Source organism: Papaver somniferum, chromosome 9, assembly GCF_003573695.1.
Source record: "Papaver somniferum cultivar HN1 chromosome 9, ASM357369v1, whole genome shotgun sequence".
NCBI lineage: Eukaryota > Viridiplantae > Streptophyta > Magnoliopsida > Ranunculales > Papaveraceae > Papaver > Papaver somniferum.
Window position 1 is genome coordinate 28,777,141 of NC_039366.1, and position 26,827 is coordinate 28,803,967.

General features: G+C 38.2%; 4 non-coding genes across 4 annotated transcripts; 2 read left to right on the forward strand and 2 right to left on the reverse strand.

The window, feature by feature from the left end:
* Positions 1 to 3,107: 3,107 nt before the first annotated feature.
* LOC113314705 lies at positions 3,108 to 3,269 on the forward strand. The gene has a single exon (XR_003342584.1). It is a non-coding gene; the product is annotated as a U1 spliceosomal RNA (small nuclear RNA).
* A 1,112-nt stretch (positions 3,270 to 4,381) lies between these two features.
* Positions 4,382 to 4,501, reverse strand: LOC113314494. Its single transcript, XR_003342434.1, has one exon. It is a non-coding gene; the product is annotated as a U5 spliceosomal RNA (small nuclear RNA).
* A 4,570-nt stretch (positions 4,502 to 9,071) lies between these two features.
* Positions 9,072 to 9,233, forward strand: LOC113314706. The gene has a single exon (XR_003342585.1). It is a non-coding gene; the product is annotated as a U1 spliceosomal RNA (small nuclear RNA).
* A 1,112-nt stretch (positions 9,234 to 10,345) lies between these two features.
* On the reverse strand, positions 10,346 to 10,465 carry LOC113314495. The gene has a single exon (XR_003342435.1). It is a non-coding gene; the product is annotated as a U5 spliceosomal RNA (small nuclear RNA).
* Positions 10,466 to 26,827: the final 16,362 nt, after the last annotated feature.

A 26,827-nucleotide genomic window follows, 5' to 3' on the forward strand; every position in this document is an offset into this window, starting at 1 on the left:
CATAATATTCGATTGTGTGTATTCCTCTCCGCAGCATGTTCTCATTCAAAAAGTTTATGCCTCCAAACAAATGACACGGTTTTCTAAGAAGAAAACAATATCTAAGACGAAGGAAATATGACTTTATTTTACAACCCTATATTGGTAAGACACAAAATATTATGTATAATTTTGATGCATGAATGATGACTATCGAAGTCCAAGAAATCACTAGCACTAGCATCACTACTTCATAGCAAAAGAAAACAAAATCCAAGAAGAAGGCCATAATGTAAGTAGGACTTGGGCTTGTACCTTTTTAATACACAAAAGAGTGGACAATATCAGGTGGCAGTGCACTATAGGGGACAACATTGACATGAATTGAAGGATAGCAAAGGCAGTAAACTGAATTCGTCGTGACAATTCTATTGGAAATTAGTCACTAACCAAATATGTCCCCTACCATCGGTGAGATTCACAAACCAAACCATTGCAGGAGAAACCCATGTGAACAAATAAAGGGACAGTGTGCATAGGATCATGGTAGATCCTTTTCGATTTTGATTGTAAATGTATTTGTCATTGATGCTAATCCTATCATTTACTTGCCTTCCATTGAAACTAAAGTCATGTACTCCTTGGGATCGTCAATGCAACAAGCGAAAAAGAGACATGGATCCACCTTAGCAACTAGATTATCATTGTTGGTGATGAAGATGATAAAATAAAAATTACAGTTCGGTAGTGTACTCTGGTCCTCATATGCTAAAACAAAAATTACCAGTACTGCTCTCATAACTGTAAAAAGGAAAAACGAAATGAAATCCCTGGTTGTATGGTCTAGTATCCTAGCTATAAACAGGAAAAACCCATGTTCTATCATAATTAGCAAGTAAAGTTATAATTCTCCCCTAGGCATTTTCACAAACACCATCAAATATTCAACCAGAAAATCTAAATAAAAACCCATGTTCTAAATCAAATAAAACTCATATGAAAATGAAAGAAACTATGCTCCAAATCACATAAAACCCATATGAAAATGAGTATGGATGAAGAATTGTACCTGGAGATGATGATGATTCTAAAAGAAGCTTTTAGATGATTTGAAATAGATGGAAAGACGAGGCGATGATGGATATAGAAATTACTCGATTTGTTGATAGAGATGAAGCATATCAGTTGAGAATAGATCTAGGGTTTGGCTCCTCATCTACCATTCCGACGGAATGAAGGAAGAAAATGAGAAAAGAAATGAAATTTTTTGATATAAAACGTCGAGGGTATTTTTGTCGATTTCAGCGAGTCAGGGGTTTGATCCGTCCACTCAGCAGCATTTCCATGGATGACTCCATAGGGCCCGAGTCAGAGGTTAGGTCCGACTCAGATGCCGAGTCAGAGGTTTCCAAATTTACAAAACAAACAGTCTAACTGCTGACTCGCCGCGAGTCAGGGGTTGACTCAGACCCAGACGTCGAGTCAGCTGCAAACAAACAAGTTGTTACTCATACATACGAGGTAAACGAAAATTGCAATTGAGATGTTAACTAGCTCAACACTAATATTGTTGAGCCAAAACTAGAACTGGGATGTTTAACCAGTTATGTTTCAGAGAGCACAAGACTCGAATGCTGAGGGAAAAGTAGAATCCCTTTAAATGCTATACCATGGACATGGTGAAAAAATTCATTTCTCTTGATTACACAATAAAAGTATTTACAACAGCATTCTCTTCGTACAAGAAAGTATCCTTCTGGGGCTGGGAGCTTACATTCTGCTTAGGATTTTTATTAACACAAAGGAGATGTTAATTTAACCGCAGTGGGATTGAGCTTAACTTGTGAACACATAAATCACGAAGCCATCCACGTGTTCACAAAAAATATTCACATACACTCTAATTCTAAAATTGTACATCGTATGTGTAAAGGGGATGATTATATCGATTCATCGACTCAAAGCCTTCGAGCTTGTCATTGTCTAGTCGAATATTATCATAAATAATGTTCGTATAAAGGAATAAACAGAGAATCAAGTATAAATGTAAAGCACATGATGTTCAACGCTGAATGTAAAGTGCTGAAATGTAAATAAGACAAAGATTTACTTGGTTCGGCACTAAGGCCTACATCCACGGGGCTGGTGTTTCACTATGTATTGAATGATTACAAAGATAGTCGAATGACTTTAGAGTATACATAGGTCCGCGAAGTAGGGGGATTACTTAGTCTTCCTATTTCTCTCTCCTTTATTCTCGTATAATTGCTCTGGATTGGTCGACCCCTTCTCTCTCCTATATTCTCCTATAATTGCTCTGGATTGGTCGATCCCTTCTCTCTTAGTGAAGAGGGGTATTTATAGGGTTGAAACATAAAGCGTTGCCACCTAATACACACTGTCTCATATGAACCTAACTAAGTTCTCACAAATTGGGGAAAATTTGGCCCTAAATCCCTAAACCCTTAGTTGACAGATAAATATACCCCTAGAAGGCTAGAATCAATATAACACCAGAATGTCAAATGTAACTCTACATTCAATCGATCTTATAACTTTATATGAAAATCAAAAGAAAACCCATTTTGACATATACAAAACTAGAAGAAGTTTAGAGTTTTACCATGATTGGAAATGCAAGGTTTTCTTCTGAGGCTGATAATGACATTGAAGAAGAAGAAGAAGAAGACAAGGGTTTGTCAATTTTTTGTGTAGCTGTTATTGCTGTAACGGGTTTTTTGTTAATTGAAGAAGAAGTAGAAGTAAAGGGTTCAGAGATCGACGGTTTAAGAAATTGTTGACCATTAATGAATTGAGAAACATGGAGATCTGAAGCGGAGAATTGTTTTTTTAGTTGATTACTAACGAAGAATAGGGGTTTTGGTGGAGATTTCAGAACAGAGAAAGAAGACATTTAATCGAAAAATCTGAGATTGGAAGTGTTAAACTCTGAAACATACTGCTTTTGGGCGCAGAGTTTGCAAGAAGATTATAGGTCTACAATCTACATAGCCCAACTTCTCCCAATGCTTAGAAAACGAAGGTAATGATAGTCCCACATCGTACAGAACACAGAAAAGATCAAGAAAACAAGCCTATAAGAGAAACATGAAACGCATCTACAAAACATACTTACCTGGACGGGGTGAATGACTGATCATGAAGGGTCCTGGCCTAGGTAAGTGGCTTCCATTGCACTTTGGAAGGGTGCTCGCCTAAGATCTGTCCTACGGGGCCGAGTCTACGTCGTAATTTTTTCCTCAGGGGGTGTGCGTCCGCGCTGCCCCTGCCAATCTTCCAAACCAAAATTTGCTATGGCAGAAAGCTGTAACCAACACAGAATCCAACTGCAAAATTCTGCGTTAGTAGACCTGCTCCAAAACTAGCATTTTCGTCTTTACTTGTGCTCTCAACACTTGGTCAGTTTGGCAGCATGGTCGATGGTCCACAACTGGAACTTCAATATGCAAAATTATTACTGACATCATTTTATTTTTTTAACTATGAAACTACTGCGATGGAACCCCACAGGAAATCAGCATCAGCGAAGCACTTCTTAAACTTCTCTTTATGTGTTGCAGCAACTAGCATGGAGAACAGATCTATTTCTCTAGTCTAGCTTACACACTGAAAGGATATTATGCTATTATTCTCATACTAGAAAATATCATTAACACAAAGGAGACTTTAAATTTCAGTTGGATTGAGCGTAACTGGTCGCAGGCTCCAGTTCAAGAATTTTGCAATCTACTTAAGCAGAATGGTCAGTATCTGTCATCTTTTATCAGTTGAATGAACTAGAATTACTTCATATTTGTTCAGTAGATTTTTTCATGGTTGTTCGGTTTGTTGGAACGCTATACAGAATTTCTCAACGGATCGAAGTTCTATTAAGATGCTGAAACTTGACATGTTTTGAAAGCACAAACACAGAAATGAGAAAAACATTGTTACAAGACAAGATGGTGCTGCTGGAATAATTCATATTTGCAAATGATGCCAGCTTCCAATTCTTTACCCCACCTCCACTACTCTCTATACTATGAAACAGAAGCACAACTTGTATATGCGTGTCTAAACTCAGCACAATGTTTGAACATTCTTCTTGGCGTGGAATTTTCCAGTTTTATGTGGATAATTATTCTTAATGCATTTTAACATGAATCCAACTGCAGCAACTACTGTGATGGATAATAATTGGAACCTGGCGTCAAAATAATTAGTCCAATTGCACAATATTGTGTTGTTACTCATTTGGGAATCTTGTTTGCCCGTGCTGAATGTGTTGTAATAAACAACTGCAATAACAGTGCCCAGAGAGTTGTCACATACGCCTAAACGCAGCAGAGCAAGGTAGCCTTGGACCTAGGAATCTAAACATTTGGTTTTGAGGATTGTTGGGTTCCTCTTTGGAAAAGAGAAACCCTCCAAAAATAGGCGTATGCCGCTTAGAAACGGCAAGCACACGGTATTCTTTAGTAAAAGGCGAAAGAATAGTTCGCTTTGTGCTTACCGCACGGCTGCGTGATTCATTTAATAGAGTGGAGAGCTAGTTTTATACACAGCAATTTGCGTACAGTTGTACCTCCTAACCTGTGTGGTACTAATCTCCCTTTTCACTTCCACTCTCAACTGAGACTTTACAGTTGCTAGTCCAAGTTGGTTTCAGGGCCTGCTTACAACTTACTCATTCAGTTTACATACGAGGTGTGGAAATGAATGAACTAGAACTGATAATGAGAATGCTAAGAACAACTTTTAAAGGTGTGGAAAGAGTTACACCTTGTTTGTTTGCAGCTGACTCATCTGAGTCGTCTGCATCTGAGTCATCTGGATCTCACTGAAATCACCTGACTCATCTGGATCTGACTCACTAAGGTCTGAGTCAGAAAATATGTTTGTTTTGTGAGTCAGACCTGACTCAGCTGACTGGATTTTTTAGGACAGAAAATGCCCTTACGCACATTTTAAACCATTACTTAAACATCACAAATTGTTCCATCGTAGTTTAAACAACTTCCCTTTTTGATGGAATTAAACATATTAGACATCATAAAATAGTAAAATCTAAAGATTAAAGTCCTATAAACATAAAAGAAACAATAAAATCTAAAGGAGACTGGCCATCGCGTCGCATAAATTGTTCATATGATAAGGTGCATTTTCTTTCGTTTCCGCTTCCTCTTCCTCATCCACCTGCATATCATTCAATCTCAAATGACTGAGGTCTCTAAACTGAGAAACAAGCACGTCGCTCAGATAAGAGTCAATTAGACTAGAGTGTAACACTGCTAGGTGAACTAAGTAAAACCAAAGAAAAGGGAAAAACTCACAGGTACGCAAGAGATGCCATTAGAGAAATGAAATAGGAAATTTGTCCATTAAAGGTATACTGGGAAAGATTACTGCATTACGTACTTTCAAGCATCAATAAACATCATACGGTATAACATATATTTCCGCTGACAAATAAGAAAAAAGTGTGCAGTTGTGCAACTTACAGCCTTTCCAGAATAGAAGGAATACATGGTATAGAGTTTCCAAGATTATTATTACTTAAATCCCTGCACACATTTGCAAAAACATTGTCAACACACACTTAATGGTCCAACCTCAAATCATCACTATTTGACTGGACCAACCCATTCTTGTGAATCCGTGACTTATTTGCAACATGCTAGTAGAAGATTTTACGTCTATGTTAACGAGAATGAAGTGAAAGAGTAGTACCTGCTTTAGAATCCAGTGATGGCAATAACTGACTTCCTAATGAGATAATGTTACTACCTGCACCATACAAAAGTAATTATCACTAATCCATATACAGCAGGAACGAAGAAAAGAATCTTTAAGAGGTAAAAGTAAAAGCAATGGTTGGCACCAAATCATTATGGCCTATCAGTCCTCATTACTGTCCTAATACCGGAATTTTTAAGTTGGGAGTATCTGGTGGTAAAAACCATTTAACAAGCCAGGACAACATGGCATAATATTCGATTGTGTGTATTCCTCTCCGCAGCATGTTCTCATTCAAAAAGTTTATGCCTCCAAACAAATGACACGGTTTTCTAAGAAGAAAACAATATCTAAGACGAAGGAAATATGACTTTATTTTACAACCCTATATTGGTAAGACACAAAATATTATGTATAATTTTGATGCATGAATGATGACTATCGAAGTCCAAGAAATCACTAGCACTAGCATCACTACTTCATAGCAAAAGAAAACAAAATCCAAGAAGAAGGCCATAATGTAAGTAGGACTTGGGCTTGTACCTTTTTAATACACAAAAGAGTGGACAATATCAGGTGGCAGTGCACTATAGGGGACAACATTGACATGAATTGAAGGATAGCAAAGGCAGTAAACTGAATTCGTCGTGACAATTCTATTGGAAATTAGTCACTAACCAAATATGTCCCCTACCATCGGTGAGATTCACAAACCAAACCATTGCAGGAGAAACCCATGTGAACAAATAAAGGGACAGTGTGCATAGGATCATGGTAGATCCTTTTCGATTTTGATTGTAAATGTATTTGTCATTGATGCTAATCCTATCATTTACTTGCCTTCCATTGAAACTAAAGTCATGTACTCCTTGGGATCGTCAATGCAACAAGCGAAAAAGAGACATGGATCCACCTTAGCAACTAGATTATCATTGTTGGTGATGAAGATGATAAAATAAAAATTACAGTTCGGTAGTGTACTCTGGTCCTCATATGCTAAAACAAAAATTACCAGTACTGCTCTCATAACTGTAAAAAGGAAAAACGAAATGAAATCCCTGGTTGTATGGTCTAGTATCCTAGCTATAAACAGGAAAAACCCATGTTCTATCATAATTAGCAAGTAAAGTTATAATTCTCCCCTAGGCATTTTCACAAACACCATCAAATATTCAACCAGAAAATCTAAATAAAAACCCATGTTCTAAATCAAATAAAACTCATATGAAAATGAAAGAAACTATGCTCCAAATCACATAAAACCCATATGAAAATGAGTATGGATGAAGAATTGTACCTGGAGATGATGATGATTCTAAAAGAAGCTTTTAGATGATTTGAAATAGATGGAAAGACGAGGCGATGATGGATATAGAAATTACTCGATTTGTTGATAGAGATGAAGCATATCAGTTGAGAATAGATCTAGGGTTTGGCTCCTCATCTACCATTCCGACGGAATGAAGGAAGAAAATGAGAAAAGAAATGAAATTTTTTGATATAAAACGTCGAGGGTATTTTTGTCGATTTCAGCGAGTCAGGGGTTTGATCCGTCCACTCAGCAGCATTTCCATGGATGACTCCATAGGGCCCGAGTCAGAGGTTAGGTCCGACTCAGATGCCGAGTCAGAGGTTTCCAAATTTACAAAACAAACAGTCTAACTGCTGACTCGCCGCGAGTCAGGGGTTGACTCAGACCCAGACGTCGAGTCAGCTGCAAACAAACAAGTTGTTACTCATACATACGAGGTAAACGAAAATTGCAATTGAGATGTTAACTAGCTCAACACTAATATTGTTGAGCCAAAACTAGAACTGGGATGTTTAACCAGTTATGTTTCAGAGAGCACAAGACTCGAATGCTGAGGGAAAAGTAGAATCCCTTTAAATGCTATACCATGGACATGGTGAAAAAATTCATTTCTCTTGATTACACAATAAAAGTATTTACAACAGCATTCTCTTCGTACAAGAAAGTATCCTTCTGGGGCTGGGAGCTTACATTCTGCTTAGGATTTTTATTAACACAAAGGAGATGTTAATTTAACCGCAGTGGGATTGAGCTTAACTTGTGAACACATAAATCACGAAGCCATCCACGTGTTCACAAAAAATATTCACATACACTCTAATTCTAAAATTGTACATCGTATGTGTAAAGGGGATGATTATATCGATTCATCGACTCAAAGCCTTCGAGCTTGTCATTGTCTAGTCGAATATTATCATAAATAATTTTCGTATAAAGGAATAAACAGAGAATCAAGTATAAATGTAAAGCACATGATGTTCAACGCTGAATGTAAAGTGCTGAAATGTAAATAAGACAAAGATTTACTTGGTTCGGCACTAAGGCCTACATCCACGGGGCTGGTGTTTCACTATGTATTGAATGATTACAAAGATAGTCGAATGACTTTAGAGTATACATAGGTCCGCGAAGTAGGGGGATTACTTAGTCTTCCTATTTCTCTCTCCTTTATTCTCGTATAATTGCTCTGGATTGGTCGACCCCTTCTCTCTCCTATATTCTCCTATAATTGCTCTGGATTGGTCGATCCCTTCTCTCTTAGTGAAGAGGGGTATTTATAGGGTTGAAACATAAAGCGTTGCCACCTAATACACACTGTCTCATATGAACCTAACTAAGTTCTCACAAATTGGGGAAAATTTGGCCCTAAATCCCTAAACCCTTAGTTGACAGATAAATATACCCCTAGAAGGCTAGAATCAATATAACACCAGAATGTCAAATGTAACTCTACATTCAATCGATCTTATAACTTTATATGAAAATCAAAAGAAAACCCATTTTGACATATACAAAACTAGAAGAAGTTTAGAGTTTTACCATGATTGGAAATGCAAGGTTTTCTTCTGAGGCTGATAATGACATTGAAGAAGAAGAAGAAGAAGACAAGGGTTTGTCAATTTTTTGTGTAGCTGTTATTGCTGTAACGGGTTTTTTGTTAATTGAAGAAGAAGTAGAAGTAAAGGGTTCAGAGATCGACGGTTTAAGAAATTGTTGACCATTAATGAATTGAGAAACATGGAGATCTGAAGCGGAGAATTGTTTTTTTAGTTGATTACTAACGAAGAATAGGGGTTTTGGTGGAGATTTCAGAACAGAGAAAGAAGACATTTAATCGAAAAATCTGAGATTGGAAGTGTTAAACTCTGAAACATACTGCTTTTGGGCGCAGAGTTTGCAAGAAGATTATAGGTCTACAATCTACATAGCCCAACTTCTCCCAATGCTTAGAAAACGAAGGTAATGATAGTCCCACATCGTACAGAACACAGAAAAGATCAAGAAAACAAGCCTATAAGAGAAACATGAAACGCATCTACAAAACATACTTACCTGGACGGGGTGAATGACTGATCATGAAGGGTCCTGGCCTAGGTAAGTGGCTTCCATTGCACTTTGGAAGGGTGCTCGCCTAAGATCTGTCCTACGGGGCCGAGTCTACGTCGTAATTTTTTCCTCAGGGGGTGTGCGTCCGCGCTGCCCCTGCCAATCTTCCAAACCAAAATTTGCTATGGCAGAAAGCTGTAACCAACACAGAATCCAACTGCAAAATTCTGCGTTAGTAGACCTGCTCCAAAACTAGCATTTTCGTCTTTACTTGTGCTCTCAACACTTGGTCAGTTTGGCAGCATGGTCGATGGTCCACAACTGGAACTTCAATATGCAAAATTATTACTGACATCATTTTATTTTTTTAACTATGAAACTACTGCGATGGAACCCCACAGGAAATCAGCATCAGCGAAGCACTTCTTAAACTTCTCTTTATGTGTTGCAGCAACTAGCATGGAGAACAGATCTATTTCTCTAGTCTAGCTTACACACTGAAAGGATATTATGCTATTATTCTCATACTAGAAAATATCATTAACACAAAGGAGACTTTAAATTTCAGTTGGATTGAGCGTAACTGGTCGCAGGCTCCAGTTCAAGAATTTTGCAATCTACTTAAGCAGAATGGTCAGTATCTGTCATCTTTTATCAGTTGAATGAACTAGAATTACTTCATATTTGTTCAGTAGATTTTTTCATGGTTGTTCGGTTTGTTGGAACGCTATACAGAATTTCTCAACGGATCGAAGTTCTATTAAGATGCTGAAACTTGACATGTTTTGAAAGCACAAACACAGAAATGAGAAAAACATTGTTACAAGACAAGATGGTGCTGCTGGAATAATTCATATTTGCAAATGATGCCAGCTTCCAATTCTTTACCCCACCTCCACTACTCTCTATACTATGAAACAGAAGCACAACTTGTATATGCGTGTCTAAACTCAGCACAATGTTTGAACATTCTTCTTGGCGTGGAATTTTCCAGTTTTATGTGGATAATTATTCTTAATGCATTTTAACATGAATCCAACTGCAGCAACTACTGTGATGGATAATAATTGGAACCTGGCGTCAAAATAATTAGTCCAATTGCACAATATTGTGTTGTTACTCATTTGGGAATCTTGTTTGCCCGTGCTGAATGTGTTGTAATAAACAACTGCAATAACAGTGCCCAGAGAGTTGTCACATACGCCTAAACGCAGCAGAGCAAGGTAGCCTTGGACCTAGGAATCTAAACATTTGGTTTTGAGGATTGTTGGGTTCCTCTTTGGAAAAGAGAAACCCTCCAAAAATAGGCGTATGCCGCTTAGAAACGGCAAGCACACGGTATTCTTTAGTAAAAGGCGAAAGAATAGTTCGCTTTGTGCTTACCGCACGGCTGCGTGATTCATTTAATAGAGTGGAGAGCTAGTTTTATACACAGCAATTTGCGTACAGTTGTACCTCCTAACCTGTGTGGTACTAATCTCCCTTTTCACTTCCACTCTCAACTGAGACTTTACAGTTGCTAGTCCAAGTTGGTTTCAGGGCCTGCTTACAACTTACTCATTCAGTTTACATACGAGGTGTGGAAATGAATGAACTAGAACTGATAATGAGAATGCTAAGAACAACTTTTAAAGGTGTGGAAAGAGTTACACCTTGTTTGTTTGCAGCTGACTCATCTGAGTCGTCTGCATCTGAGTCATCTGGATCTCACTGAAATCACCTGACTCATCTGGATCTGACTCACTAAGGTCTGAGTCAGAAAATATGTTTGTTTTGTGAGTCAGACCTGACTCAGCTGACTGGATTTTTTAGGACAGAAAATGCCCTTACGCACATTTTAAACCATTACTTAAACATCACAAATTGTTCCATCGTAGTTTAAACAACTTCCCTTTTTGATGGAATTAAACATATTAGACATCATAAAATAGTAAAATCTAAAGATTAAAGTCCTATAAACATAAAAGAAACAATAAAATCTAAAGGAGACTGGCCATCGCGTCGCATAAATTGTTCATATGATAAGGTGCATTTTCTTTCGTTTCCGCTTCCTCTTCCTCATCCACCTGCATATCATTCAATCTCAAATGACTGAGGTCTCTAAACTGAGAAACAAGCACGTCGCTCAGATAAGAGTCAATTAGACTAGAGTGTAACACTGCTAGGTGAACTAAGTAAAACCAAAGAAAAGGGAAAAACTCACAGGTACGCAAGAGATGCCATTAGAGAAATGAAATAGGAAATTTGTCCATTAAAGGTATACTGGGAAAGATTACTGCATTACGTACTTTCAAGCATCAATAAACATCATACGGTATAACATATATTTCCGCTGACAAATAAGAAAAAAGTGTGCAGTTGTGCAACTTACAGCCTTTCCAGAATAGAAGGAATACATGGTATAGAGTTTCCAAGATTATTATTACTTAAATCCCTGCACACATTTGCAAAAACATTGTCAACACACACTTAATGGTCCAACCTCAAATCATCACTATTTGACTGGACCAACCCATTCTTGTGAATCCGTGACTTATTTGCAACATGCTAGTAGAAGATTTTACGTCTATGTTAACGAGAATGAAGTGAAAGAGTAGTACCTGCTTTAGAATCCAGTGATGGCAATAACTGACTTCCTAATGAGATAATGTTACTACCTGCACCATACAAAAGTAATTATCACTAATCCATATACAGCAGGAACGAAGAAAAGAATCTTTAAGAGGTAAAAGTAAAAGCAATGGTTGGCACCAAATCATTATGGCCTATCAGTCCTCATTACTGTCCTAATACCGGAATTTTTAAGTTGGGAGTATCTGGTGGTAAAAACCATTTAACAAGCCAGGACAACATGGCATAATATTCGATTGTGTGTATTCCTCTCCGCAGCATGTTCTCATTCAAAAAGTTTATGCCTCCAAACAAATGACACGGTTTTCTAAGAAGAAAACAATATCTAAGACGAAGGAAATATGACTTTATTTTACAACCCTATATTGGTAAGACACAAAATATTATGTATAATTTTGATGCATGAATGATGACTATCGAAGTCCAAGAAATCACTAGCACTAGCATCACTACTTCATAGCAAAAGAAAACAAAATCCAAGAAGAAGGCCATAATGTAAGTAGGACTTGGGCTTGTACCTTTTTAATACACAAAAGAGTGGACAATATCAGGTGGCAGTGCACTATAGGGGACAACATTTACATGAATTGAAGGATAGCAAAGGCAGTAAACTGAATTCGTCGTGACAATTCTATTGGAAATTAGTCACTAACCAAATATGTCCCCTACCATCGGTGAAATTCACAAACCAAACCATTGCAGGAGAAACCCATGTGAACAAATAAAGGGACAGTGTGCATAGGATCATGGTAGATCCTTTTCGATTTTGATTGTAAATGTATTTGTCATTGATGCTAATCCTATCATTTACTTGCCTTCCATTGAAACTAAAGTCATGTACTCCTTGGGATCGTCAATGCAACAAGCGAAAAAGAGACATGGATCCACCTTAGCAACTAGATTATCATTGTTGGTGATGAAGATGATAAAATAAAAATTACAGTTCGGTAGTGTACTCTGGTCCTCATATGCTAAAACAAAAATTACCAGTACTGCTCTCATAACTGTAAAAAGGAAAAACGAAATGAAATCCCTGGTTGTATGGTCTAGTATCCTAGCTATAAACAGGAAAAACCCATGTTCTATCATAATTAGCAAGTAAAGTTATAATTCTCCCCTAGGCATTTTCACAAACACCATCAAATATTCAACCAGAAAATCTAAATAAAAACCCATGTTCTAAATCAAATAAAACTCATATGAAAATGAAAGAAACTATGCTCCAAATCACATAAAACCCATATGAAAATGAGTATGGATGAAGAATTGTACCTGGAGATGATGATGATTCTAAAAGAAGCTTTTAGATGATTTGAAATAGATGGAAAGACGAGGCGATGATGGATATAGAAATTACTCGATTTGTTGATAGAGATGAAGCATATCAGTTGAGAATAGATCTAGGGTTTGGCTCCTCATCTACCATTCCGACGGAATGAAGGAAGAAAATGAGAAAAGAAATGAAATTTTTTGATATAAAACGTCGAGGGTATTTTTGTCGATTTCAGCGAGTCAGGGGTTTGATCCGTCCACTCAGCAGCATTTCCATGGATGACTCCATAGGGCCCGAGTCAGAGGTTAGGTCCGACTCAGATGCCGAGTCAGAGGTTTCCAAATTTACAAAACAAACAGTCTAACTGCTGACTCGCCGCGAGTCAGGGGTTGACTCAGACCCAGACGTCGAGTCAGCTGCAAACAAACAAGTTGTTACTCATACATACGAGGTAAACGAAAATTGCAATTGAGATGTTAACTAGCTCAACACTAATATTGTTGAGCCAAAACTAGAACTGGGATGTTTAACCAGTTATGTTTCAGAGAGCACAAGACTCGAATGCTGAGGGAAAAGTAGAATCCCTTTAAATGCTATACCATGGACATGGTGAAAAAATTCATTTCTCTTGATTACACAATAAAAGTATTTACAACAGCATTCTCTTCGTACAAGAAAGTATCCTTCTGGGGCTGGGAGCTTACATTCTGCTTAGGATTTTTATTAACACAAAGGAGATGTTAATTTAACCGCAGTGGGATTGAGCTTAACTTGTGAACACATAAATCACGAAGCCATCCACGTGTTCACAAAAAATATTCACATACACTCTAATTCTAAAATTGTACATCGTATGTGTAAAGGGGATGATTATATCGATTCATCGACTCAAAGCCTTCGAGCTTGTCATTGTCTAGTCGAATATTATCATAAATAATTTTCGTATAAAGGAATAAACAGAGAATCAAGTATAAATGTAAAGCACATGATGTTCAACGCTGAATGTAAAGTGCTGAAATGTAAATAAGACAAAGATTTACTTGGTTCGGCACTAAGGCCTACATCCACGGGGCTGGTGTTTCACTATGTATTGAATGATTACAAAGATAGTCGAATGACTTTAGAGTATACATAGGTCCGCGAAGTAGGGGGATTACTTAGTCTTCCTATTTCTCTCTCCTTTATTCTCGTATAATTGCTCTGGATTGGTCGACCCCTTCTCTCTCCTATATTCTCCTATAATTGCTCTGGATTGGTCGATCCCTTCTCTCTTAGTGAAGAGGGGTATTTATAGGGTTGAAACGTGGGTCCTACTTCTGAGATGTCGTTGCAACCTTATCTGCTTGTGCTTTGTGCCCATTACGCAGAGGTCTTCGGAATATGTTGCGGTCTAAGCTTGAATACGAAGAGCTATCCTCGCTTATTCCAAGAGATGATTGACACGTGTATATCTCTTGGTATTTAATGCGGGCAGTTGGACGTCCGCTTGTGTCATACAAGTGTCTCTTAGTCTGGTCACATCCGCGTCAGTCAAACTCTCTCTCAGCCGTTGATCTTGGATCTTCCTCGGGATAGGATTTACTAACACCCAAGGAGTATTATCTGGAGCTCCTCTTTGCCATCATACCTCTGTGATCCTCAGTCCCTGATCGTCATATCTGCTGACCGGTGATATTTTCTGATGAGATGCTCCCCTAGGTTATGACTGCTTGTTATCATGTTTTGATGTCTCGCTTTGCATGCTTTCCACGTGTCTCTTCCTGTACACGTGGTGGATGGTGAAACGTGTACACACAATTTGCCCCTCTTCTTATGACCTGGGCGTATTTTGTAGTTTAGAAGAAGAAAGATCGTCATACACGTTTTATCTCTCCTGAAATAACTTCCCCTATAAATACGGGCACGTTTCCCACTTTTGCATTAACTGCTCCTTGGTACGAGGGACATTTATTGTCTTCTCTTGCTTTATAAATAGGAAAGAGAATGTGAAAATACTTTTCATCCTCTTCTTGTCAGTGTTCATCCTTTTCATGTGTTTTTTGTTTTCTATTCTTGTTCTTTAGTCATTTATTATCGTTGTCCTTGTGAGGAAGATAACAACATTCAATTTTCTGACTCTTTCGTTCTCGACTGTTGCTGCCCCTGTATCAAAGATAACTTGCTTTTGATATCTCTGATCTTTCTATCTCCGATTGTGGTTGTTGCTTGTCGTCCTCTTTTATACAGGTATGGGGTTTTTCATTATTACCATCATTGATTCATCTATTTTCTGTTGTTGTATCTACCCGTTTGTCTTCTGCTGCTGTACTTTTGGCTTTGTGATGAAGAACACATATGTCGAAGCATATATGCTTGCCCCTGTTCTTTGTTACAAAGCCTATAAGTCTGTATCTAAGTGAACCCGTTCTTTGTTAATCCGGATGAACCATCAGTCTACGGGTTTTTTGATCTTTAGTGATCCCCTCGTATTTTCCTCTAAACTGTTTTTGTGTTTCCTTGTAGCTATGTCTGATCGCCCGCGGGCTTCTTACCAGACCCCGCCGTCTAGTCCGCCAAGATCCCCTCCGCGTAGAGATTCTGAAAGATCTCCACTTGGGGAAGGTTATTATAAATCTTCGCAATCGGATCCTCGTGGTCATAGGGTTTTATCTTCCTCTGGTGTGAAGGCTTTGCCTACTAAGAAAGGGGATCTGCCGAAGGGTCCTTCTGGGTCTAGGTATGTTGTTAACCGCGCTCCTTCTCGTCCTCGTGAAGATTCCAGGAGTATGCAGGCTCCTCCTCGTGATGATTCTAGGAGTACGCGGGCTCCTCCTCCTCGTAATGAAACATTAAATGTTCTGCCCCTTCGTTCAATGGCTCCTCCTTCAGTTCCCCTGCAGAGTTCTTTGCCGCCTCCTCCAACAGTTTCTTTCAAAGGGAAGTAATCCAAGGGTACTATGTCTAAAGCTGATCCGTCTAAAAATATTCCTTCCAAAAGGAAAGCTTCAGAATTGAGTCCCACGTCAGATTCCACGGACGAGGAAGAAGCTGCCCCGGTGATACGCAGTGTTTCAGTTAGTAATAAGAAAATCACTTTCAAGCATATTGATCTTGAGATGTTCAAGGAAAAACATGAGCTTCAAGCCTTTGAGGTTCGCTTTTATGCCCCAGACGACGATATCACTTACGAACTCCTCTCTAAGTATCAGTTTGATGAGTTCCATCTGTTGACTACGGTTGGAGCCTTCGAGGCGGGTCTCATGTTTCCCATGTATAAGTCGGGTGACTCCTTTTATTATGATGTGCTGGCTAGTCGTGAAGGTTCTTCCACAAACACTCATAATCATTCCGTGTCACAACTGTCTGGGAATTATCTTCGTGCACTGAAGGAATGTTACCTGTGGAGCAAGGGGGAGACTATGATGACCTGCTACGTTCCAAATCCTGCTGAGAGAGTGATGTAGTTTTTCAATGATGTTATAGTAAGATGATTCGTTCACTCAGATTTGTTGAGAATTTGTTTTAAGACTTAATAAAGAAAATAAGGAAAAATATATATACACAATTTGTCACAAGATGAAGAGATGCTGAGACGCGGGATTCCACTAATTTTCATATTGTTATGGTTCAGTCATTAACTCTAGACAATATAGCTCAAACAAAAGAAGTTGTGACTCTAGTTCTTTGCCAAAAATAGATTTCGTAAAATATTATTTGTAAGTTAAAAGCATGACGCATCTAAAGTATTTATAACTAAGCATGCGGCATCTAACAAAATAACAAATAATTAATAGAAATCATAAAGCAATTAAATCTATGCAAAAAGTCAATAAAAGAATTAATTCATTTACCACAATCATGAAAAGTTGCTTCCTTCGTCGTCCCAGCGGTGGGGTCTAGCTCCTCATACTTAAAACACGCTCAAAATAATTTTCCATAGCTCAAAAAGGTGTTTTATCGAAGAAAAGATATAAAGCAGTGTTTGTAACAGTTATTATTGTTACAAAACCTACTGCTACAAATGAGTTGTTACAAAGTAGTTGTTACAAGAAAACTATAGCTCAAAACTGTCGCAAAACAACAGTCTTATCTGGAAGAAAACGTAACGGTTTTTTCGACACTAGAAAACGACTGCTTTTTGCAGTCTATTGTTCTTCGTGTTCTTCTCTCATGGCAACAACAACAACTCTCTCCAACTCTAATTCCTACACTCTGTTCTCACCCCTTACTCTTCATTCCCTTTTGTGTGTCCCCCATCACCTATTTATACCCAACATATGGATATCTCTCGAGTTAATACTCACATCTTCTGACGTTTAGTAAAGTATCTCCCAAGTATTTTCTCTTTATTTTCACACGTAGAAGAGCTGTCAAAATCTTTCAGAACTTCCCTAAACTGATAGATACGAATCCCAGGGGGATTTTATATTCCCATATACTGCATTAACTTGCAGATAACAGCAAATCTTCGAGATATTATTCTTTCCCTGTTGACTCAAATATACACGAAAATCTTCTATATTGTCGATCAAAAACCAGTCAGCAATCCTACTTCGGTGTGTCAAATCATTCCCAATCAATACTGTTGAAAATCTCCGACAAAAATATTCACAAGATTTCGATAGTATTTCCACCTCCTCTTTTCTATAAAAGGAAAGAAAATTTCCCTTGTTTTACTCTTCAAAACCATATACCAATCTTGTTTTAACGAAACAGGATACATCAAGTCCAAATCCTTTGAGAATCTCCAACAGAACTCGTTAAAATCTTCCCCAGAAATATCGCTGTTGCTGTATATTTCTTTCCGCCAAAATTTCATTTTTAAACCGTGAAGAAGAAGTGTCCCCTATCCAAAATATGGGTGCCTTTAACAGCTGGGGCGCCTGGGGGTGCCCTAATCCAAAGTGAGGGTGCCTTTTAACACTTTTTCTGGGGTGCCTTTAGTAATTTTCTCTGGGGGTCCAAATAGCACTTTTCGAGCACTTTTTCCACACAAATGTATTTCTCCAAAAACACCTATCCAAACACAAAAGCACCATAATTAGTACAATATCGAGCACTAACAATACAGAACATTGAGAACAAAATAGACACATAAATGCGTCTATCAAATACCCCCAAACTTATTATTTGCTAGTCTCGAGCAAATTAAAAGAATAAAACCGAGTTAATCTCGGGTGGGTTTATCAGAGGTGTACCCACAAAAACCATGACTTCTAATTGGTCACAAGTATCTAAAGAGTTATGAGGACATACATATTCTCAACCTATCTCCAAGTAACTAGAATGCCAGAGAAATTAAAGGTGTCAGCTCTAAAGCTGACTGAAGAAAAGGGGAGACACATCCGCACCACTGCTAGATAAAGAGATATCCGCTACACAGCTAGATAAACATTGTAAGATGCGTCCGTCGCTTTACAGCTGGATAAGATTAGGAGAGAGATAAAAATGAGAGGGACATCTGCTACAAAGCTGGACTAATTACGTGTGATGAGTTAAGCCAGTGCTAGAAAGATATTGTGCCAGATTGAAAGCAGATTAACAAAGCAACCAAAATGCATCTTTCTTCGACTCTCTCACGGTGCTCAGTATAAATAACGTCTTCTTCGGTCTTCAACTGTTGATGATAAACTCTCGAACCTCATAGAACCTTGACAATTAACTCTTCTCTTCGATTTCTTACTTGAGTTATAAATTTCTTCTTCCCTATGGCCTTATTGAACAAAAAGAACGTAATGATGTTTCATTTTTCATTTTTTTTTTTGACAAAAAAATTACAAGACAAAAATTTACATGGCCATGAGAGAAGGACTTTAAAACTTGGATCTTCGCAACTTGTGATGTCTTGGTATCATGAATTCAAACAACTTATATCATTTGCTCTTATAACTTCTGAGTCTTCAATTTTGACTTTTGAATTATTCTTTTCTATTGTTGCTTCTAAACCTTAAACGTCTTCAACTTTCTTCATAGATTTTGATGTCACTCCGCTTGTTGATGATGATAAGTTTCTACTGAGAGAGAGTCGTAATCCAGTAACTACGACTACATTGTGAGGTTGCTTTGTCTTTCTGGCATTTCCTGACCTACTTGCCTTTCCATCATGGATGGTTAGGTCCATCACGGTTACCCTCTAAAAAGAACAAGTTCTCTCCTGAATTTCAAAGATCTCAATGTCTTTTTCTCTAATGTCTCAATAAGTTGTTATCCCTAGCATTCCAATTTCTATATTTTCGGTGAGAAAAAGTATGTAAACTTAGCTAACCGGATACCATGTGACGCTGGAAGTTTCAAAAATGCAACTAAAAAGTTTCTCCCATACCCCCAAACTTAAATCTAACATTGTCCTCAATGTTCTAAAGATAAAATTAAAAGCATATGAACAAGGAGAAACTGTTACCATTTGAAGCAAAAGGGTTAAGGAAAGATATTACCGTGTTGCATGAGATTGGGTTACCTCCCAAGAAGTGCTAAGTTTAAAGTCTTCAGCCAGACATCGGAAGGAATTAGTCACCTCATAGAATCATATAGAAGTAGCCGGAATAATTGTGGGTCATCTGGATCAAAAAGTGCTAACCACAAGAATATGAAACTGCAACATACCAAGAAGATAGCAAACATACCCTTATTTAACTTTTGGTTAAGACAACTATCTCTAGTTGTGGCTCAGGTTCAGGCTCTATAAAAGGGTCTAAATAAAATGCTTTCATAGGCTGGACTTCCTCAAAAGAAGGATTCTTAAGATCAGGTTGTAGAGTCTGGAAATACTCAAGTAAGAACTTAGAAGCACATGACAATAACCTGAACAACTGCGGATCCTTAAAGTCAATTAGACTTGACTCACAAAACTGACCACAATGAAAGAGTTGGTCTTCCTTAAGAAAATGTGTCGACCCTATTCTCCTAAAGTAATTAGGTTTAGTCTCAAAACTTAATAACCGACACATCTTAAAATCAAATGTTCCCACAATTGGAAGAAAATTTGTTGGTGGGAAAACAAAGTCAATCTTGGTATCATAGCCTGGGTCAACCACATCAACCAGAGGATGGGTTTCTAACAACTGAGTTTCTCTTTGGACATCATTAGGTTCAAGAAAAATTATACGAAGATAATCTTGTAAGATGGTTGAGGCACAAATGTCAAGTCCTACACGAGGGAACTTTTTAAGAGTTAAAGCACACGGAGAATGATAATCACCCCCAAACTTAGAGTTTTTTGTGTCTCTAGAAAGACTAGTCACAACTTCCCTAATTTCTAGGTCATCGGATTCCCGAAAATGGTCAATTGATTCTTCTAAGTCGGGTTCATCCTCACTCATTTCTACGAGTTCATTTTCTTTTTCTAAGTCTAATGTTTCTAAATTTCTAGACTCTAAAACAATATTCTCAGAATAAACTCGTTCCTCAAAACTATCATCGGCTTCGTAGACAGGAAATACTACATCATCTAAAACGGGGGTATCTCTAGTCAAATCCTCGTCCTTTTGAATAGGTGAATAATTATAAAAATTATTTGGATTTGAACTAGAAATAATATTATCATCGGAAAGCTTAATTGGAGTAACAAATTCCTGATCACTATGCCTACATATTTCATGTTCTTCATCGATACTATCCTCATCATAATCATCATTATAATAACATGAAAATGATCGAACCTCATAAAAACAAGTAGTGTTACCAATTCTAACCTCGTCATCTTGATTATGAAAATAACTATCCTCATTTTTAAGGGTATTATTGGAAACACTATATTGGAAAGTAAGATTATTTCGATCAAGTCTTTCGTTCGTCTCAGCCATCAGCTTGAGGGATTCCTCTATAGAAAGTTCTCTTTCGTCAAAAACTAAGTTATTCGTTTCTGCTAACTTACGTGTCGACTCAGCTAATTTACGTGTTGACTCTAGTAAAGAGGAATTATCAGAAGGATCATAAAAAGGACTACTTTTCAATAGTTTCATTGCATCCTCCAAAGACGAGGAACTAGTGCTATAGTCTTCTTGCTCGTATGACCGGTGCGCATGTGGATAGTAATTGGGCTCACCATGGTATAACCCATAACCTTCAAAAGTTTCGCGTTCCCAATCACTATTCACACTATGGTCATAAAAAGGATAATGTCCAAGCTGCTCAGTCGAATACTCATTGTATTGGCTATTATAATACCAGTTCGACATCCTAACTGCAAGGGAATTCTAAACAAACACAAAGAATGCTGACTCGACCACAACAAGCCTATTTTATCTAGCAAACAAAAAGCATGATGGTTCCACTTAGATTGTTTCTAGACCAGCTTCTATTCTTTCGAAAAGGAATTCGTTACAATATGAGCAAACCCCTCTGGAATCAATCCGAGTCAAAGTAAGCTGAATAGAGGCGAGGGAAGCTGCGTGGAGATTTGATACCCAAGGCCTCACCGCATTACAAGGAGGCGCAGTCACGCATTCAACTCACAGAAACCATCATGAACTTCGAAGTATGCTTAAAGGAGTAACCAATATTTCTCGAATGACTTTCCTACTAAGCTCGTTACCATATAGGTCTCGTTCTATTCCAAATTTTAAAGCTTAGGTTCGCGTTTGGTTTCGTTTTCCTAAGGCGCGCAAAAAGAGAACGGTGATGAAATCCGAACCCTTATCTTGTATGGCCAGGCCTTTCCCTTTACTAGGAAATTAAAACAGCCGTATTAGATTCCTCAACATATATGCATACAAAATCATCCAGTAAACCCGCTGACAGGAGATTCGCGGGTGTTTAGAATTCTTACCTCCCGTTCCAGACGGGGGATGAACCGTTGAAGTCGACTCGGGCCACAACTCCAATGTTGTGTACGAACCCGAGGGGCCGAGGTGATATCGTAATCACCGTCCTTCTCTGCAAACAGTTTATTTAAAATTACCCTTCCGTAAGGTTTTAAAAAAATAAAAATGTCCAATGTCCAAAAATAAAAATAAAAAATTCCAAAAATAAAATAAAAATTACAAAAATAAAAATCTATTTACAGTTTCTAAAAAAAAAAAAAATATTTATATACAAAAATCTTCTTCTTCACTCCTCTTGAATTCTCCTTTTCTTTCCTTCTTTGGCTTTTGTTTTCAACACTTTCTTCTCTTTCTTTAGCTTGGCTCCAAATCTGAAAACAAACAAGAAATACCAAAAGGCGTAAAAAAGAACAAAAAATAATAAAAATGAAACCTAAAAACAAATCTATAAACAAATCCGCGTCGGCGGCGCCAAAAATTGATGTGGTTTTTCAATGATGTTATAGTAAGATGATTCGTTCACTCAGATTTGTTGAGAATTTGTTTTAAGACTTAATAAAGAAAATAAGGAAAAATATATATACACAATTTGTCACAAGATGAAGAGATGCTGAGACGCGGGATTCCACTACTTTTCATATTGTTATGGTTCGGTCATTAACTCTAGAAAATATAACTCAAACAAAAGAAGTTGTGACTCTAGTTCTTTGCCAAAAATAGATTTCGTAAAATATTATTTGTAAGTTAAAAGCATGACGCATCTAAAGTATTTAGAACTAAGCATGCGGCATCTAACAAAATAACAAATAATTAATAGAAATCATAAAGCAATTAAATCTATGCAAAAAGTCAATAAAAGAATTAATTCATTTACCACAATCATGAAAAGTTGCTTCCTCCGTCGTCCCAGTGATGGGGTCTAGCTCCTCATACTCAAAACACGCTCAAAATAATTTCCATAGCTCAAAAAGGTGTTTTATTGAAGAAAATATATAAAGCAGTGTGTTTGTAACAGTTATAATTGTTACAGAACCTACTGCTACAAATGAGTTGTTACAAAGTAGCTGTTACAAGAAAACTATAGCTCAAAACTGTCACAAAACAACAGTCTTATCTGGAAGAAAACGTAACGGTTTTTTCGACACTAGAAAACGACTGCTTTTTGCAGTCTATTGTTCTTCGTGTTCTTCTCTCATTGCAGCAACAGATACTCTCTCCAACTCTAATTCCTACACTATGTTCTCACCCCTTACTCTTCATTCCCCTTTGTGTGTCCCCCATCACCTATTTATACCCAACATATGGATATCTCTCGAGTTAATACTCACATCTTCTGACGATTAATAAAGTATCTCCCAAGTATTTTCTCTTTATTTTCACACGTAGAAGAGCTGTCAAAATCTTCCAGAACTTCCCTAAACTGATAGATACGAATCCCAGGGGGATTTTTTATATTCCCATATACTGCATTAACTTGCAGATAACAACAAATCTTCGAAATGTTTTTCTTTCCCTGTTGACTCAAATATACACGAAAATCTTATATTTTGTCGATCAAAAACCAGTCAGCAATCCTACTTCAGTGTGTCAAATCATTCCCAATCAATACTGTTGAAAATCTCCGACAAAAATATTCACAAGATTTCGATAGTATTTCCACCTCCTCTTTTTTTTAAAAGGAAAGAAATTTTCCCTTGTTTTACTCTTCAAAACCATATACCAATCCTGTTTTACCGAAACAGGATACATCAAGTCCAAATCCTTTGAGAATCTCCAACAGAACTCGTTAAAATCTTCCCCAGAAATATCGCTGCTGCTGTATATTTCTTTACGCCAAAATTTCATTTTTAAACCGTGAAGAAGAAGTGGCCCCTATCCAAAATATGGGTGCCTTTAACAGCTAGGGCGCCTGGGGGGTGCCCTAATCCAAAGTGGGGGTGCCTTTTAACACTTTTTCTGGGGTGCCTTTAGTAAATTTCTCTGGGGGGTCCAAATAGCACTTTTCGAGCACTTTTTCCACACAAATGTATTTCTCCAAAAACACCTATCCAAACACAAAAGCACCATAATTAGTACAATATCGAGCACTAACAATACAGAACATTGAGAACAAAATAGACACATAAATGCGTCTATTAGAGAGTGGTACACTCCTCAAAATTTTAACAGTTCCTTTGGAGATTATGTCAACAGTAGGAACCGTAAGCCATGAAGTGTTAGTCTTCGTAACATTGCTGCTCCTCGGGGTGAAATTCGTCTTCTGAGTGAGGTGAGTGATGCCAAGCTGAAGTATGTTCCTGGTACTGAGGGATATGCTCAACGGAAACTCTTTCCTGCTCGTGAAAGGATTAAGCGTGATCATGATTATGAGTGACATGGTACTGTCATTGAAATAGTTGGACCTTGGACTTATGGTTGGATTCCTGGTCCGCGCGGTTGGCGTCCTTTTGAAAACAGCAAGCCTCGTGAAACTCCTCCTGCTCGTTATGGAGATTTCTGTCCTTGGAATCTGAATTTCGCGGGCATGAATTTTCCTTACGCTCTTGATGTCGTTGATGGAGATGAGGAGGAGGGTTCTGGTGCTACCCTTCCACCGAAGAGTGCTGCTACTGCCAAGGTACAGTTTCTTCCTATATTCTCTATTCTATTTTCCCTTTTTTCCCTGGTTGAAAAAAAACATTTTTTAATTGAGGGAGAAAATGAGCCTTTTTCGGGACGTGTACTGGTTTGTAGGTATCGAAGAAGAAGAAAATTGGACCCAAACAATCTTCTACTATTGTGGCCGGTGAGGCTGAGGTTTATGCGGAGGTTACTAGTCCTGTGAACGAAGGGTGTGCTGAGGATGAAGAAATGTCCGATGGAGAAGAACGTACTGATACTTATCCTCCTGATGACGAGGGTGGCAATGGTGAAGAAGAAGTTGTCGCGGGTGGTGAATGTGAGTCTGAGGGTAATATTACCGCACGTGGTACTGGCGAGGGGGGATCTGCCCCTGTTGGCGATAATATTGGTGGTGTGGGTACTCTGCCCGTTATTTCCCCTGAATTTTCTTTTGGTAGGATATATTCCGCGGGGGAATCCTTTGATTTAAACTCTTCCATGGGTCTTGCTGAAGACTTCTCATTGCTTTCCCCAAATGATGATTGGAATGTGCTTGGGAATCTTGGTAAATAAAGTGCCACTGGTCAGCAGGCTGAAAACGCAGGTGGTCATGCTGAGGGTGGTGATGTTGAGACTTGCGCGGGTGAGGAGAATACATCCAAGGGGAAGTCTGCGGTTGAGTCTCCTTAAGAGGATTTCCCTTACTCGCTAATGCCTGAAGGTGAAGATGCCATTTTGGCTTGGCTTAAGAAGAAGAACCTGATGTTCGTCCCTAACCCTGCCCCAGTGGTCACTGGTGAGAAGAATTCCGACGCTTATACTCGTCAGATGATGCAATTGTCTTTTGAAGCCCGCGTTGCTGAGATGTGGGAGAAGAATCTGAGAGCTTCGGAAGCTAACCTAGTGGTTGACCCTCCCTCCTCTGTTGCTGATATGATGGCCATAACTGATGGGTACCAGTACGGTTTTCCCCAGCAGCGTGTCTTAGAGGTAAATCCTTGTACCTTTTTTCTTCTTCATGATATCCGAACATTGTATTCTTTGTGATATCGATCCCTTTAGTATAATAATGTTTGTTGTTTGTGACATAGATGATGAAGAGCAAAAATTCTAACCATGTTCTATACCAATTCTTCAAATCAAAGTCTTTAAAGTTGGAGGCTAAGCTTCGTCATAGAGAAGAGGAACTGTCTGCGGATGAAGTGGAAATAAATGAACTGAGGGGCCGTCTGAAGGAAAAAGAACAGCTGGGTAACGCTGAGGAGAGTATTCGTTCAGAACTTTCTGTAGTCCGTAAAGAATTAGAGCAGACTCGTAGAAATGTCTCATCCCTCACAGGTTCGTATTTTACCGATCTTTCACTCTTCGTGATTCCCTATTTGTTCTTTGGTGTTCTGTCTGACTCTCCCCACCCTATCTTCAGTAGGTGGAGTCCCCGAGATGATATGGCTTCGGAAAGAAAGGGAACGACAGAAATCCCGCATTGCAGAGTTGGTGGGTAAGTTGAAAAGCGAAGCCGTAAAGTGGAACGCTCGTGCTGATGAGCACAACGCCTTAGCAGCTGAGTGGCGTGAAAAGCGAACACTAATGGTTGATATGCAGAATAAGTACAACCATGACCGTCGTCTGTTTAATGGTACGCTGCTATGGACACGTGATAATCTGCGGGAAGCTCGAGGACATGCTTCGGATTTAGAAGCTAGAGTGCGCCTTTTGGAAGGAGAGTTACAACAGGCTCGTTCTTTCTTAGGCCCCGGGGTTAGGGATAGTATGCTGCATCTTACCGAAGAAAGAGATAATTCTAGGGCTGAGGTCGGCGCTCTTAGTAAAGCCCTAGCAGCGTCTCGAGCTGATGTTTCCCGCCAAGTGGAGTCTGAGAAAGATCTTGAAGTAAATGTGTATCGACTCCATAAAAGGATGGGGGAGATGAATGATGAAGTCAACCATCTTCGTCACTTGGATTCAATGAAGCAGGTAAACTTAGATGCGAGTCAATTTGCTCTTACGAACCTTCAAATGGAGTATAAGAAATTATCCGACGAGTATGACTTTCTGATGTATTTTCAAAAGTTGTTGTAGATAGTGGTAAAAGGGGGTTCTTTTCGAACTTGTGAAGATAGATTTTTTTTTTTTAAACTTAGAAATGTAACAAAATTAAACAAAGTGATGTGAATTTTTATGGAGAAAAATAGAGGTGAAGATTCCACCATTCAACAATATTTATGTAATGTTATTTAATTTTTAATTATGCAAATTAAACAATTGATTTGATTCTTAACAATTTCCAAAAGCAGATTTCCAAAATATCAAATGTTAGTCGCAAGCATAATGCATCAAGAGTATAAAACTAAGCATGCATTATCAAGAGAAAATACAATTGATTAATAAAAACCATTTAAATCATTTTTTCAATGCAATTAATCATATAAAAATATTGCAAAAATTAAATAAATAAAAATTACCACATAAATATTGTGTGAATGGCTTCCTCCGTCACCCCTGGGATTG